At 44.5% G+C, this 15,318-nt stretch overlaps 1 protein-coding gene across 1 annotated transcript in view; it reads right to left on the bottom strand.

Moving 5' to 3' along the window:
• SNIP1 (Smad nuclear interacting protein 1) overlaps positions 1-8,616 on the bottom strand; it is a 325,809-nt gene extending 317,193 nt beyond the window's left edge. The window contains exon 1 of the mRNA XM_044083654.1: positions 8,377-8,616. The gene's annotated coding sequence lies outside the window, so the exon portion shown is untranslated. The remainder of the gene's footprint in view (positions 1-8,376) is intronic.
• Positions 8,617-15,318: the final 6,702 nt, after the last annotated feature.

Raw genomic sequence — 15,318 nt, 5'->3', positions numbered from 1 at the left:
GGTAAAAGGTAGGTAAAGTGGATAGTCTGATTCAAAGCTACACTGGATACTACCTTTGGCATAAAGGTAGGGTTGGTTCGTAAGGAAACTCTGTACTGATGGAAAATGATGAAAGGTTGCACAGCCATGAGGGCCTGTAGTTCCGAAACCCTGCGTGCTGAGGTGATAGCCAGAAGGAAGGCTGTTTTCCATAACAAGTATAGTAGTTCTGTTGAAGCAGCTGGCTCGAAGGGAGGAAGGGTCAGCTTTTCCAATATGAAGTTGAGGTCCCAAGCAGGGACTGGTGGTTTCCTTGGGGGTTTTATATTCTTTGCCCCTCTGAGGAACTGTCTTAAGAGAGGATGAGAGAATAAAGGAGGATCTGTGTTGTATTGTGCCGAAATGGCTGAAGCGTGGATTTAATGGAGGAGAAGGAAAGTCCACTGTTTAACATCTCAACTAGATACTGTAAAATTTGAGGTAAATTTATTACCCAAGGATTCTGGTCCTTTTCCTGATTCCAGGCACAAAATCGTTTCCATTTGGCGGAGTAGGCTTTTCTAGTAGAAAGTCTTTTGGCCTCCAAGATGACATCCTGCACCTCCTTGGAGAGGAGGGTCTGTTGGGAAATCAAGGGATTCTCCATGCAGCTAGATTTAGGGTTTTGAGCTGGCTGTGAAGAGTCTTGAAGTTGTGTTGGGACAACAGAAGAGGCACTAGAGGTAGGATCCATGGTGGGGAATGTGTCAGGCTCTTCAGGAGCGGATACCAGTGTTGTCTTGGCCAATCTGGAGCAATGAGAATCATTTTCGGCCTCTCTGCTCTGGCTTTTAGTAGAACTTTGGGCAGCAGAGGAAGAGGCGGAAAGGCATAGACTGTCAACGTTGTCCAATTGAAAGAAAGTGCGTCCACTTTCCAGGCCTGTGGATGATAGGTCTTCAACAAAATTTTTTCAATTGGTAATTTCTGTGGGTAGCAAAGAGATCTATGTCTGGCTGTCCCCATGCCTGAGTTATCTTTGTGAAAACTTGAGGATGTAACTTCCATTCGTGTGGATCTGTCAAATTTCTGCTTAGGCTGTCTGCCAGTGTGTTTTCCTTCCCTGGCAGGAATTGTGCCTGAAGTTGAATTTGCAATTCCAGTGCTGTGTTCCATAGGGTCATGGCTTGTCTGCACAGGGGGTATGAATGAGTTCCCCCGTTTATGTACCACATCACTGTGGTGTTTTCTGTCCTTATCAATAGCTGGCCTGGATGCAGTAGGTCTTTGAAGGCCATAATAGCATTTTGCACTGCTAGCATTTCCTTTTGGTTGATGTGTAGGTGCCTCTCTTTTTGGGACCATTTTCCCTGAATGCACTGATCTGTCATGTGTGCCCCCCAGGCGTAGTCAGAGGCATCTGTTGTGATGATTTGAGTTGCTTGAGGTACGCAGAAAGGGAGACCTATGTTTCTTTGGCATGCTTGAGCCCACCACAAAAATTCCTTTTGAAGACATGGAATGAGTGGTACAATTGTTTCCAAGCTGTGACTGTGTTGAGACCACAAGTTTTTTTAGGTACCATTGAAGTTTCCTCATATGCAGCTTTGCACATGGGATCAGTAGGATGCAAGATGCCATGAATCCCAGAGCCTGCAGGACTTTCCTTGCAGTCAGCCTGGTGAAGGTTGCCATTTTGCTGAAGTATTGAGACAGTTGCCCTTGTCTGGCGTGAGGTAGGCCATCTGGGTGGTTGTATTCAAGCTGGCGCCCAGGAAAATTATTTGTTGAGAGGGTATTAGTTTTGATTTCTTTTTGTTGACTGTGTATCCCAGAAAGTTCAACAGTTTTATTACAAACGCCAGGTGTTGCAGAAGTATGTGCTTGCTGTCCGCTTGGATCAGGCAGTCGTCCAGATATGGGTATATTTGTATTCCTTGAAGTCTGCAGAAGGCAATTACTGATGCCAGGCATTTCATAAACACTCTGGGCACAGTAGATAAGCCAAAGGGCAATGCAGAGAATTGATGAGTTGAACCTGCAAGAAATCTGAGGTATCTTCTGCAATCTTGTCTGATAGGGACATGCAGGTATGCCTCCTTGAGGTCCAATGTTACCAGCCAAGACTCCTTGCCCAGCATGGGAAGAAGCTGCTGTAATGTGGGCATCTTGAATTTTGGTACCTGTAAATATGTGTTTAGGATGGAGAGGTCTAAGATAGGTCTCCAATCTTTGTCTTTCCTTGGTACCAGGAGTAGTCTGGAATAAAACCCTTGACCTTGTTCTTTTGCAGGTACCTCTTGAATCGCTTTCATGTCCATGAGAGCTGAAATTTGTTTTTGTGCCTCTGCCCTTTGATTTTGTGGCAGGTTTGGCATGCCTCTCATTTTTGGAAGGGTGTGAAAGTGGAACCTGTAGCCTCTGTCTATAATGGCCAGAATCCATTTTGTCTTTTGTAATAATATGCCAATTTCTTGAGAATAATGCCAGTTTTCTGCCCAAAGGTGCTGCCATTAAAGCTTTGCTTGGCAGGTAAGGGGGGGGGAAGTCATTGTGTCGGCTTTCTGAATGACTGTGATCTATCTTCTCCACCTCTTGGGGTTGGTGCTTGCCACTGTCTGGCTCTGAAAGATCCTTGAGGTTGCCCTCTACCCCTTGGGTGTCTGTATCTGCCTCTTTGAGGTCTGTCCGTGGCTGGAAAGGACCAATTTTTTGAAGGCCAGTTTCTGCTGAAACGTGGAGGTTGTACCTGCAGGAAATCTTTCACTGTTTGCATTGATTTCGCTTTTTCCTCCATTTTCTTTAGTACCTCCTCAGCTTTAACACCAAACAATACATTTTTTTGAAGAGGTGCATCTAGTAATTTAGCTTTGACATGATCTGGTAAGGCTTGCTCTGAGCCAAGCATGTCTACGTATAACAGACCCCGTAACAGCAGCTCTACATGAGGCCTCTAAAGCATCAAAACCACACTGCAAGGTATGTTTACCCACTTGCTCTGCACCATGCAACAAATCCTGCAACTCTCTTAAATCTGGTTGTTCTGGTTGTGTCATTTTGCTTTTCAACTGAGATAACAAAAACTGTTGATACTTTAACATATGGAACTGACAGTTTAATGCCCTCATGGTTAAAGTAGCAGAGGTATACACCTTTCCCCCCCCACCTTTCTAAAGCTCTGGAATCTCTCTCTGAAGGTAATGGGTTTTTAGCAGTAGAGGCCTCAATTCCCTTGGGACCCTGTGAAATAAAATCGGAGCCGAAAATCTGTTCAGCAAAGTCCGACCGACGTCTAAGCATCAGTCGGTTAAAAGAAGCGCAGGCTAGACAAGCTGCTACGTCGTGGTCTGGGCCTAAACAATGTATGCAATAGGAGTGGAAATCCTTATAAGGTATTTGTTTCCCACAAGATAAACAATTATTAACTTTCTCTGACATCGGCTGAGGCAAGAAAGAGTCCCCAACGGGGTACTTAGCTTTATAGAAGTCTTCGAAGTAGTATTCGGTAGTAGTAATCTCTGGATCTGACCGACCGGCACTTGCGAACAGCTTCTGCTTCAGGCGCCATGCGGCAAGAAAGACTGAGGAAAATGGCGTCGGCTGATGCCTTTATACCCGAATAACTGCCGCAATGACGTCGGGTGAAGTGCGACACCAGCCGAAGCCAGACCCAGACCCAGACTTTGGAATCCGGCCGACCGAAGGGCTGCATGACGACAGGACAACCCATTTGTAAAGACTGCAGATGCATCCTTGAAGGACATCAGGAGGGATAGCCAGGGGCCTATGCTGGGGGAGCAAGAGAAAATCCCTGAGCCTTTTCTTGGAATCTGAGTAATCTTGGCCTTCCCAGTGAAAGTGTTCCCTCAATGTATGTAGGGTTTCCCCAAAAGAGTAGTCCTCAGGGGGGGAGACCGAGGGAATAGACTCCTCTGCATCAGAGTCTTCAAAAGGAGAATAGGTACAGTCCTGGTCCTCAGAATGTTCAGAGGTAATAGAGGCTTGATCTGAGGAAGGGTAGTCCTTCCTCTAATCTGGGCCTTTTGTCCGAGGGGGGTTGAGAACCCCTGATAACAGTAATCAAATCCTCAGCCATTTTGAGCATCTGTTTTTTAGGCATGGGGCCTTGAGAGAGGGTCTGAGGTCCCTGTTTTTTGGTTTTCATGGCTGCTTTAGATTTTGTGAAAGCTTTAATAGAGAAGGAGGAAGGCCTGAAGACACCTTGAGAAATGGCAGGCCTGTCTAAACTCTGAGTTTCCCCGCCCAAGAGTGGCGTCGGTATCTGTAGTAGGAATGGGAACCGAGGAGCCTGCGACCTCTGGTACTGAAGACACCGGTAATGTAGTGTCATCGGTACTCAGGGGCTGCGTAGGTGCCTCGCTGAGAACCGGTGAACCGGTAGTCGGCCTTAGCGTGGTGTCAGTAGTAGTCGTGGACCTCGTATGTCGGTCCTTATCTTTGCGTCTTTTACTCAAAACTGGAGTCGGAGTATCCGACGACATAATATAATTAAATTTTTTACCAAAATAGTGAAGGGCGAACTCCGCCCAACGCTTAATAGTGCGCTTGTTGAATCTGGCACAAAAACGGGAGGCCGAGACGTCGTGGTCTGGGCCTAAGCAAGGTTCAGAAAGAGTGGAAATCCTTATGCGGTATTTGCTTCCCACATGAAATGCAATTATTAACTTTGTCTGACATCGGTCAGACGCAAGAAAAGTTTCCCCAACGGGGTACTTAGCTTTCAAGAAGACTTCGGCTGAAATATTTTCGTAAATCTCAGGAGCTGGCCGACCGGCACTTGCGAACTGCTTCTGCTTCGGGCACCGCGCGGCAAGAAAGACTGGAGAAGATGGCGTCGGCTGCCTCTTTTATACCCCTGCTGCACTGACGTCAGGGAAGAAGCGACGACAACCGACGCCGGACCTAGACTTTGGAATTCGGCCGACCGAGGACCCGCCTGATGGCAGGATAACCCATCTGTAATGACTGCAGCTGTATGCACGATGAACATCTACCCCCTTCTAGATCCAAGCTCTGAGGAACTAACTTCATCATCCTATCTACCTCTACATTGGAAAAGCTCCTGGAAGACAAAGGGAAGAGTGGTAGGTGGTGACTTGGAGTGCTTTCTTGGAGCCTCCTGGAGAAAAGGAGGAAGAAGTCAGAGATATCAGCTCCAGTGAGTATCGGAGTTACCAGATCAGAGTGACTTAGATTTTGAGAGAGCAGGCTCCGAAGGACTCGGATCATACTTTTTTGAAATTTTTTTTACTGAGGCTCAGTGGTCAGAGCAGAAATAGGTGAGCAGTCTAGAGACCTTTTCCTGGTGAATTTATCCTCAGAAACCATTTCAAGCTTCCCTTTCTTGGAACTCTTGGAAGGGGATTGAGCCCCAGTTGGAAGAAAAAAGGAAGTAGAAGGCCCATCAGCACCAATTTATTTCTTCTATTATTTATAGCTCTGGAGTTGAAACCTACACAGATAGTGCCAGTCAGTATCCAAATGGGGAGCGCTCAAGCAGTAAACACATTCTCAACTCTGATGCTCACTGGAAATGTACTACTTAAACCCAGTCAGCAAATCTGTCATTGTAAAGAAGAGATACTGCACTTGATTTTAGCCAAAAGGTTGAGAAGCAATGGTTAAAATAGAAGTTTTTTTTAAGGCCAAAAGGAAGGTACCAACAGTGGTACAAAGGAATACTCTTTCTAAAGGGTAAAAATTAGAGAAAGGAAAGAATAAATGAAGGTACTGCCTGACGGACTGAACTCAAAAACAACAGTAGGGAGGAAAGTCAGAATATAATAAAAATACAAAAAAAAAAAAAAAATTCAGCAAAAAATTAAAACCCTGCGAAAAGTTACCCGATTGCTCGATAGAGAATACAAGTCTGACCAATATGGCGGCAAATGAGACCTGGAGGTATGTTCGGTTAGTGGGGCGTTACAGGTAAAGGGAAGGGCTCGACAGTTGGATAAAAGACACTGGAAAAAGTGACTGAGCTGATCAGTGGTCAGATCAGAGACCCATTAGTTGGGGAATGAAAACGACATCAGATCCATGTGTTTAGTCTGAGAATTAGTATATCCAAGTTAAGCAATTCAAATGGGTGGGAAAGTAGATCCTCTCCGATACAATAGCCGGGGCATGAGGTCCCCTGAGCACGGAGGCAGATTTTCCTGGGGTAGAATGAGGCAATGAAAACCACTGTGGGATTGCATTTGACTGCTATCTGAAAGGAAAGCATCAAGAAGCCTAGTTGGTCACTGCCCAACAAGCATCTCTCTCTCTCTGGGATGGCACTGGGGGGGGGGGGCCTTAAGCTAAGTAATTGCTGCACTGAGTATTGGCTAAAAAGGCAGACAGACTGCAACAAGGTCACCCCTTCAGATCACACATATCGGTTATGGACTGAGACACCATTTGTGAGGTAAAAGAATGGCTCTGAGAGTAGTCCCTGGCCTTGACCAGCAATTCCCTCAATGTGGCTGCAAGGAGCCAGTCGTCTAGCTATGGGAAGACTCTGATCCAGAGGAGACGTATGCTGCGACCAAGACCATGCATTCAGTGAATACCCGGTAGCTGTGGTGAGACCAAAGGGCAGGGTGCTGAACTGAAAGTATCCGAGGGGTGACAGACTTGATGTCTAGAATGAGAAAAGCCCCTTACACAACATTGAAGGCAGACATCTGGAGAAGGCACAGGAGCAGAACTGGTCTGGGAAGCTGCTGGACTTGTAGTAATTCTCTTCGGATCAGACTCCGTATCTCTTGGGGCTTGTGGATCCTGGAGCTCTGAAATCTAAGGTTGGATCGAAAAAGACTGCATGAGTAGTGGCTGGAAGACTCACAGAGCCAATAGGGGACGGAGCCAAAATAAACCCCATCTGGATCAGAACTCTGAGGAGCTTACGCATTATCCTATCCACATCTGCTTCAGACAGACTTTTGGAGGGCCTGATGGATGATGTGGTGTACTGAGGTCTAGAGTGCTTTTTTGGGGTCTGCATGAATGCAGAATGGAGCTTAGGGGAAACAGGATCAAAGAGGAATTCAGCAGAATGAGCCCTGAGTGCATAAAGTACTAGGCTTCGTATCTGTAACGAGCAGACGAATGAGCAGAAATCACAACTGTATCTAGAAGTTTCAGATTCGAGGGCTTAGGATCCACTGTATGTCTTTTCGGATGCAATGGAGTCTCATCTGTTAATTTATTGAATTCGGAGGGTGGCCCCGATAAAAGTCTTGAGAGACTTCAGAGGCAACCGCTTCCTATGCTCAGACAGAGCTGTCGATTTACTGGTGGTTCGAGTCCCTGAAAATGAGGGAGGAGGCAAATCCTTGAGCACTAGTTTGTTTCTCCTGTCAGCTATGGCATGAGTTAAAGGATGCGCAGATTGAGCAGCTTATATTTAAGCGACTTGGCCCCGGAACAGTAAACGCACTCCTCATGGGCAGCCAAGTTAGGGATTTTATGACCATAAAAAGTGTTTTTTTTTTTAAAACCAGTCGGCTTGTCAGCCATGACAGCACAAAAGGAAGTGTGGGGAATAAACCAATAGTGAAAAATAGTAAAAAAATGTTTTAAGAAAAACTGAGAAAGAACCAGCAATGAAATTAAAGAATTACCCTGTTAAACAGGGAAGGAAAAATAGAGGAGAGAGAGAAAAATACCAAAAATGGTATTTGGAAGAGTTTACTGTTTGACTAATGAGGAAAAACCTGATTGAAGAAAAAACGAACGACTAAGAGAGAGGTATAACAAAGAGAAAAGTTAGAAAGAATATAAAGTTTTCTTACTTTGGAACACTAAAAAAAAAAAATTAATAAAAGCTACAACAGAAGGATCCCACATCTGTGCGTGATGATGGCAAACAAGATCCGAGGTACTGGGGAAGGACTACGGCATTATGAGTAGAGGAAGGAGCTCGAGAGTTGATCCAAAGTATTAAGTATGAGGCCGATTCGGATCCAAGGATATGATCTGAAACCCATTCATTTAGGAAGAGTGAAAAGGACAAATCTCACTTTTAAGACTGGAAATCAAAAAGTTGTATTACTTCTTTATGAATGCAATTCAGCAGCACAGCTCTGCTTGCTGAAGCAACTGGAGCATTTTAATGGCAGTAGAAACATTCAAATTCTGCAAATTAATATGCACCACCCACAATATGGTTTAACAAAAGCTATCCAGAATACCATACTACTAAATCAATTACAATTCAATTTGTCACCTTTACTGTGCACTGCCAGCATGTGTTATTCAACACATGTACTCAACCAAACATGGAAGGTATGCACTGCAGTTCACTGGTTGATTCTATATATTCCAGCTATAAACACAACTACAAGTCTCTCACCAAACTATAACCTTAGATTTACTACTTGTATTTAAAATACATAAAATTCTGTCATATACCTGTTTCACTCTAGCTTCTGTGTGGTGTGGGCTTCTACTTCTGCTTCTGTGATACTTGGGGGACTTGCTTCTCCACTTGCCTGGTGACTTGTCCTTCCACTTAGGAGATCTTTCATTAAAAAGAAAGGCAAATTAATGCTTTTGTTATGAGCATATTCTAGGAATTTATTCGAAATGCAGTTTTCTTGCTGCTCTTTCCCATTATTTGCCTTCGTCAGGACTGGAAAACAAGTCAGCAATCCACCTGCAGATTCCAATAATAAATGCATTAGACAATGACGACAGCAGCACCAGAAGACGCTAGATGCAAACTGCAACAACAGTATGTGAAGATGGCCCTCTTTAGTCTGTATGATTTTTCAGTGGTGACTACTTCCATAAAAACATAAAAACAACGAAAAATTGGTGATTCAGGTTTCAGGGTCTCTAACACACCACAAGAACTGCAGAAAACAAGGGTGAAGAATGCAACTTAGTGCCACTATTTTATAATGACACAAGAGAAGTATATTTGATATGAACCATGTTACTAACACAATGCCTTACGGCAGTCAAATCTGTGTGCTTTACATCCATGGAGGTCCACTGCCACAAGTATAGCAAGGAGATCAGCCAGATTAATGGCATTTAAAACTAGTATTATGGCACATTACCAAAGCTAAGGACATGGAAGCCAATCCAATCTACGCAAGGCCATTTTAAAACTAGACAGGATAACACATTCCCTTCCAAGTCTAAACATGTACACATGCTTTACCAGCTTTTACTTCTATACAGCAGAAACACAAGTATAAAATCCTGCACTTTATTTGCTGGCCACAGAACTAGAAAATATCTGTAAGTGAAGTACTGCCCTCACTTACAATGTAGTCTACTTCTCAGGTTCTTGATCAAGAAGGATTTAGCGGCAAATACTAAAATTGGATACAAGACAAATTCACAGAACGTACCAGAAAGGAATGCCCAATCAGCAGTCATGCTTTCAATGATCAAGAATATCTATACAGTACTATCCTAACTTATTAAAGGCATATAGCCATTCTCTGTAAAAAGATTCACTCCAGCTGTCCACTTACTAAATATCCCAAAGTTCTTTTTTCACAAGTAAAAGGTTTTCCACAAACAGCATTCAACCACGCAAGAACTAGGCTAGCACAGACTTTACTTAAACATGCACTCAGTCTTTAAGATGCTGCTTTAACACTGCATGATTTAAGGCAATGAAGTTGTGTATTTATCATAACATTTGGAAAGTTCAGTCTTCATTAACCTTATGGACCAAGGTGCTCTGTGCATACTATGCTCAGTAAATAAAAACTTAACAGCTTACTCCTGCTTTGCCTCCTGCTCATGACACATTGTGCCTCTATCCACCCTTTCTAGTGAAAATTAACCCAGGAGGCTGAAAGAGACTTAACTGCCTCCCTCATCCTGGCGACACTGATCAAATTCTGAAAAGTGCAGTTGTGTACACTTACCATAAATGTAGATGTTCGAGTGTATTCACTGTTGCAGTCATTACATTTGGATTCTGAACACATACCTGGATATACAAAAATTCAAAATGTTGACTTTGCAGCAGCTTCTGCCCATGCTGCTTAAGAACGCTTGGCTTGTAACTTTAGACCTAAAAGAGGCATGTCCCAATCAGACAAATATGCAGAAGATACCTCAGATTCAAGGGTGGCTCAATGCATTACCAATTCTCTGCACGGCCCTTTGGCTTATCTACTGCGCCCAGGGTCTTTACAAAGTGCCTGGCACCAGTAATTGCATTCTGCAGACAAAGAGGAACACAAATATACCCTTACTTAATTCAAGCAGAGAACAAGGACATCCTTTTACAGCACCTGGCGTTTGTGAAAAAACTTCTAACATGCCTAGGGTACACAGTCAACGAAAAGAAATCAAAACTAGTACCCTCTCAAGAGATAATATTCCTGGGTGCAAGCTTAAATACAACTGCCCAGATGGCTTATCTCACGCCAGACAAACAAAGGCAACTGACTACCTATTTCAACATGTTGGCAGCAAAGGCCCAGTTATCTGCAAGAAAAGTTCTGCAGGCTTTGGGCTTCATGGCATCCTGCATCCTATTAATTCCATATGTAAGACTGCATATGAGGAAACTTCAATGGTACCTAAAAGGTGTTTGGACTCAATATTGCCACAGCCTGGAAACCATAATTACTCTCATTCCCTGCCTGCAACAGGAGTTTCGATGGTGGGCAAAGGCTTGTCACCAAAACAAGGGACAGCCACTCACGTTACCCCCAGCCAGGCAGACACTAACAACAGATGTATCAGATTATGCCTGGGGGTCCATAATGGCAGGAAGATGGATTCAGGGAACATAAACCTCAAACCAAATGCATCTACATATCAATAAAAAAAAAAGAGATGCTAGCTGTTCAAAATGCCCTGACAGCCTTCAAGGACCTACTTCATCCAGGACAACTACTGATATACGACATGACCGTGGTGTCCGTCTTTATAAACAAGCAGGGGGGCACACATTCTTACCCCCTTTGCAGACTAGCTATGACTTTGTGGGACACAGCATTGACTTACCAAGTACATCTGCAGGTACAATTCCTGCCAGGAAGGAAAAATACTCTGCAGATGAACTAAGCAGAAACCTCATGGATACCCAAGAGTGGCAGCTGGATCCACAAGTCTTCAACAGGATAACAGGGAAATGGGGATACCCGGACAGAGATCTATTTGCCTCCCCCTCACAACTACCAACTAGAGAGATTCTGCACAAGGATTTATCACCGACAAGCATGGAAAGTGGACGCCCTTATCCTTCAGCTGGAAACACCTATCAGTATATGCCTTTCCCCCTCTGCCTCTCCTCCCCAAGGTACTCCTAAAGGTCAGAAAAGAATCCAAAGATGATTCTGATTGCACCAGACTGGCCCCGCCAGCACTGGTACCCAATAATTAAGGAGTGTGTCTCAATGCCCAGCTTGGACCTTACCTCATGTACTGCATCTACTATCCCAGCAAAACGATCAGATCCTGCACAGCCAGCTCAGAACTTTAAACCTGGCAGCATGGCGAATAATGTAGTCATACAAAACACAACTCTCAGCAAAGCTGTGATGGATGTCATTTTGGAAGCCAGAAGGCCTAGTACTAGAAAATCTTATGCTGGAAAATGGAAGAGATTCTGTGCTTGGAACCAGGCAAAAGAAAAGTACAGTTTTGTACCTACCATAAATGTAGATGTTCGAAGATCCACATTGCTGCAGTCCTTACACTTGGGTAGTCCGCTGTCCTCGGTCGGCCCGAATATCAAAGTATAAGGCTGACGTCGGTCAAGGCGCATTAGACTGACATCAGGACGTCAGGGTACAAATGCGCATGACCGACGTCATATCCTCAGTCTTTTCTTGCCCCGGATGTCAGAAGACCCTAAAAAGAAAGGTCAAAACCAAAAGACAGCAAACAACCAACCAACCACCCTTGCACTAATAATATGTACAATATATACAATATACACAATATTTACAACCCAACCCACACAAGCGCCTCTAAATACAGAGGGGAAGGAGGGAGGGTAAATTGGACTGCAGCAATGTGGAAGAGAAGGAACCTTTAGTGATGAGCTTTTAGGTGGACTCCTGGCAGTATACAATTATTTCATCTGCAATGTTCCACTGAAAATAAAAAAACATAAGTGACTTCGCTAAGCGGCAAACGAGATCTGAGGTAGTTCCGCCTTGCATCATGGGATATAGGGTTGCCTCGAGCTGGTAAAAGGAGTTCCTAAGCTAAAGCAAGTGCCGAGTCGGAGCCGAGGATCGGCTCCGAACCCATCCAGCAAGAATGAAGGCGAGATTGACAACTTAACATTACAGCATCACATGTGCAATATGGAAAGACAAATGTCCTTCCCCAGCCTGCCTACAGTCCTTGGTTCCTAATCAGAAGAATGGACTGACAGAGGACTGTCATTTCTCTTCAAGGTGGTCTCGGAGACTAGTCACATCTATCCATTCAAATCACTACATTTTACTATATAAAATGCAAGAGCTTACACCAAGTAAACCCAAAACAAATTGCTCAACAGCCACGGCTGTTTCACTAGCATTTTTTAGCATTTCTTCAGCTGATGACATGAGTGGAGCTGCCACATTGGCTTCACTGCATACTTTCCTAAGACACCATAAGATGCTACAAAAGCTGGATGCAGATCCTGCACAGTCAGCAGATTACAAACACCCAAAATAAATAGTAAAGATTGAGAAACACAACATCCCTCCAGCTATCAGCAAATACATCACAAAGGTATTGAAAAGATTTAGTTAGGTCAGAGGGGATGGAGGGAGGGTAACCTGGACTGCAGCAGGGTGTACACTCGAACATCTACATTTATGGTAGGTACAAAACTGTACTATGCTCATCATGTTACCCTGCTGCAGTCATCACACTTGGGTAGAATCCCAAAGCTAAGGATGGGTGGAGGAGTCACAGAGGGTTAGAGGAGGCTAGAAGGCCCTGCAGAACTGCATTGGCGAAGCCAGCTCTAGTCAGAGTAAAGTGGTAAGTGGTAGTGTTTGGGAAAGGTGTGTACTGAACTCCCAAGTTGCATCTTCCAAAATATCTTTGGTTGGCACCCCCCTGAGGAAGGCTGTAGATGTAGCTGCTGCCCTGGTAGAGTGGGGCCTTATGGTAGAAGGAACTGGTTTTCCATGATGGGTATAGCAAAAACTAATGCAATGTCCTATCCATTTGGAAATGGTCTGCTTTGATATAGCCTTCCCTTGTGAAGCTGCAGCATAGGATACAAAGAGCTGGTTAGATTTTCTGAAAACCTTAGTTTTATCCAAGTAGTAACGTAGTTGCCTGTGAAGGTCCAAGGAGTGCAGGAGTCTTTCTCCTTTGTTCTGTGGATTTGGAAAGAAGGTGGGTAAGTGCATGGTTTGATTTAGAGCCACACTGGATACCTTAGGCATGAAGGAGGGATTAGTTCATAGAGAAACTCTGTCTTGATGGAAAATGAGGAAAGGCTCTACTGCCATTAGAGCCTGAAGCCCTTAGACTCTTCTGGCGGAAGTTATTGCTAGCAGCAGGGCAGTCTTCCATGATATAAACTTTAGATCAGCAGAGAAAGCTGGTTCAAAAGGAGGTAGCGCAAGTTTTTCCAGAACAAAGTTGAGGTCCCAGGTTGGTGTAGGTGCTCTCCTGGGGGGCCTAATGTTTTTGGCCCCTCTGAGAAACTGCCTTAGAAGCAGATGTGAAAATAAGGGAGGATCTGTGTTGTAGTGGGCTGAAATAGCTGAGGCGTGGATTTTAACAGAAGAAAAAGAAAGTCCTTTGTGCAACATCTCAGTTAAATACTGTAGAATCTGAGGTATGCGAGGCTGAAGGGTATTTTGGCCTATAGCTTGGTTCCAGGCGCAAAACCTTTTCCATTTGTCCGAGTAGGCCTTCCTGGTGCTGGGCCTCCTAGCTTCCAGAATAACATCCATAACTGCTTGAGGAAGAGGAGCTGGATGGTTGCTTAGGTGATTTGCCATGCAGCCAAATTTAAGGTTTTGAGCTGGCTGTGTAGAATCTGATTGTCTTGCTGTGTGAGCAAATGAGCAATTTGTGGTAAAATCCAAGGTGGGCCCTGGGCCATATTCCTTAGTAGTGGGTACCAGTGCGGGTGTGGCCAGTCTGGGGCTATGAGTATCATTCTGGGTCTCTCCTTCCTGACTTTCAGAAGCACCTTTGAGAGAAGGGGCAACGGAGGGAAGGCATATACTGTCAGGTTTTTCCAACTGAATGAGAGTGCGTCCACTTTCCAAGCTTGATGGTGAAGCGTCCTTGTACAAAACTTTGTTAGCTGATAGATCTGTTTGCCAGCCCCTAAAACTATGTCTGGGTGGCCCCATTTTTGAGTTATCATTGCAAATACTTGTGGATCCAGTTTCCACTCATGGGGATCCTTGATGTTTCTGCTTAGGTCATCTGCCAATGTGTTCTTTTTTCCTGGCAGGAATCGAGCTTGTAGCTGAACTTGGTAAGCCAGTGCTGTGTTCGACAAGGTCATTGCTTGCCTGCATAGAGTGTAGGAGTGTATACCCCCTTGTTTATGTACCACATTACTGTGGTGTTGTCCGTCCTTATTGTAAGCTGTCCTGGATGCAAGAGGTTCTTGAAGGCTGTCAGGGCATTCTGTACAGCTAGCATTTCTTTTTGATTTATGTGCATATTCCTTTGATCTGCAGTCCATATGCCTTGAACGCACTGTCCTGCCATGTGTGCCCCCCAGGCATAGTCCGATGCATCTATTGTCATAGTTTGCCTGGCCGGGGGTAAGGTGAAAGGCTGACCCTTGTTGAGGTGAAATGCCTGTGACCACCATAGAAACTCTTGTTGGAGGCAGGGAATGAGAAATATCATTGTGTCCAAGCTGTGGCTGTGTTGAGACCATACGCTTTTTAGGTACCACTGTAATTTCCTCATATGCAGCTTTGCAAATGGTATTAGTAGTATGCAAGATGCCATGAAGCTCAAGGCCTGCAGAATTTTTCTTGCAGGGAGTTGGGTCTTTGTTGCCATTGTTTTGAAATATTGAGTCAGTTGTAGTTTGTCTGGCGTCAGATAATCCTGGGCCGCTGTATTCAAGCTGGCACCCAGGAATGTCATATTTTGTGAGGGTACTAGTTTTGATTTCTTTTCGTTTACTGTGTACCCTAGGCAACTTAGAAGATTCTTTACAAAAGCCAGATGTTGTAAGAGGATGTCCTTGCTTTCTGCTTGGATGAGGCAGTCGTCCAGGTATGGGTATATTTGAATTCCTCTTTGTCTGCAGTATGCAATTACTGGTGCCAGGCATTTTGTGAAAACCATGGGCGCAGTGGATAAGCCAAAGGGCAGTGCAGAGAATTGGTAATGGGTTGAACCTGCAATGAAACGGAGGTATCTTCTGCAATTTTGTCTGAG

The sequence above is a fragment of the Protopterus annectens genome, chromosome 1.part1 (genome assembly GCF_019279795.1).
Source record: "Protopterus annectens isolate FY-2018-M chromosome 1.part1, PAN1.0, whole genome shotgun sequence".
Taxonomy (NCBI): Eukaryota; Metazoa; Chordata; order Ceratodontiformes; family Protopteridae; genus Protopterus; species Protopterus annectens.
This window is presented reverse-complemented; position numbering and strand designations above follow the sequence as displayed.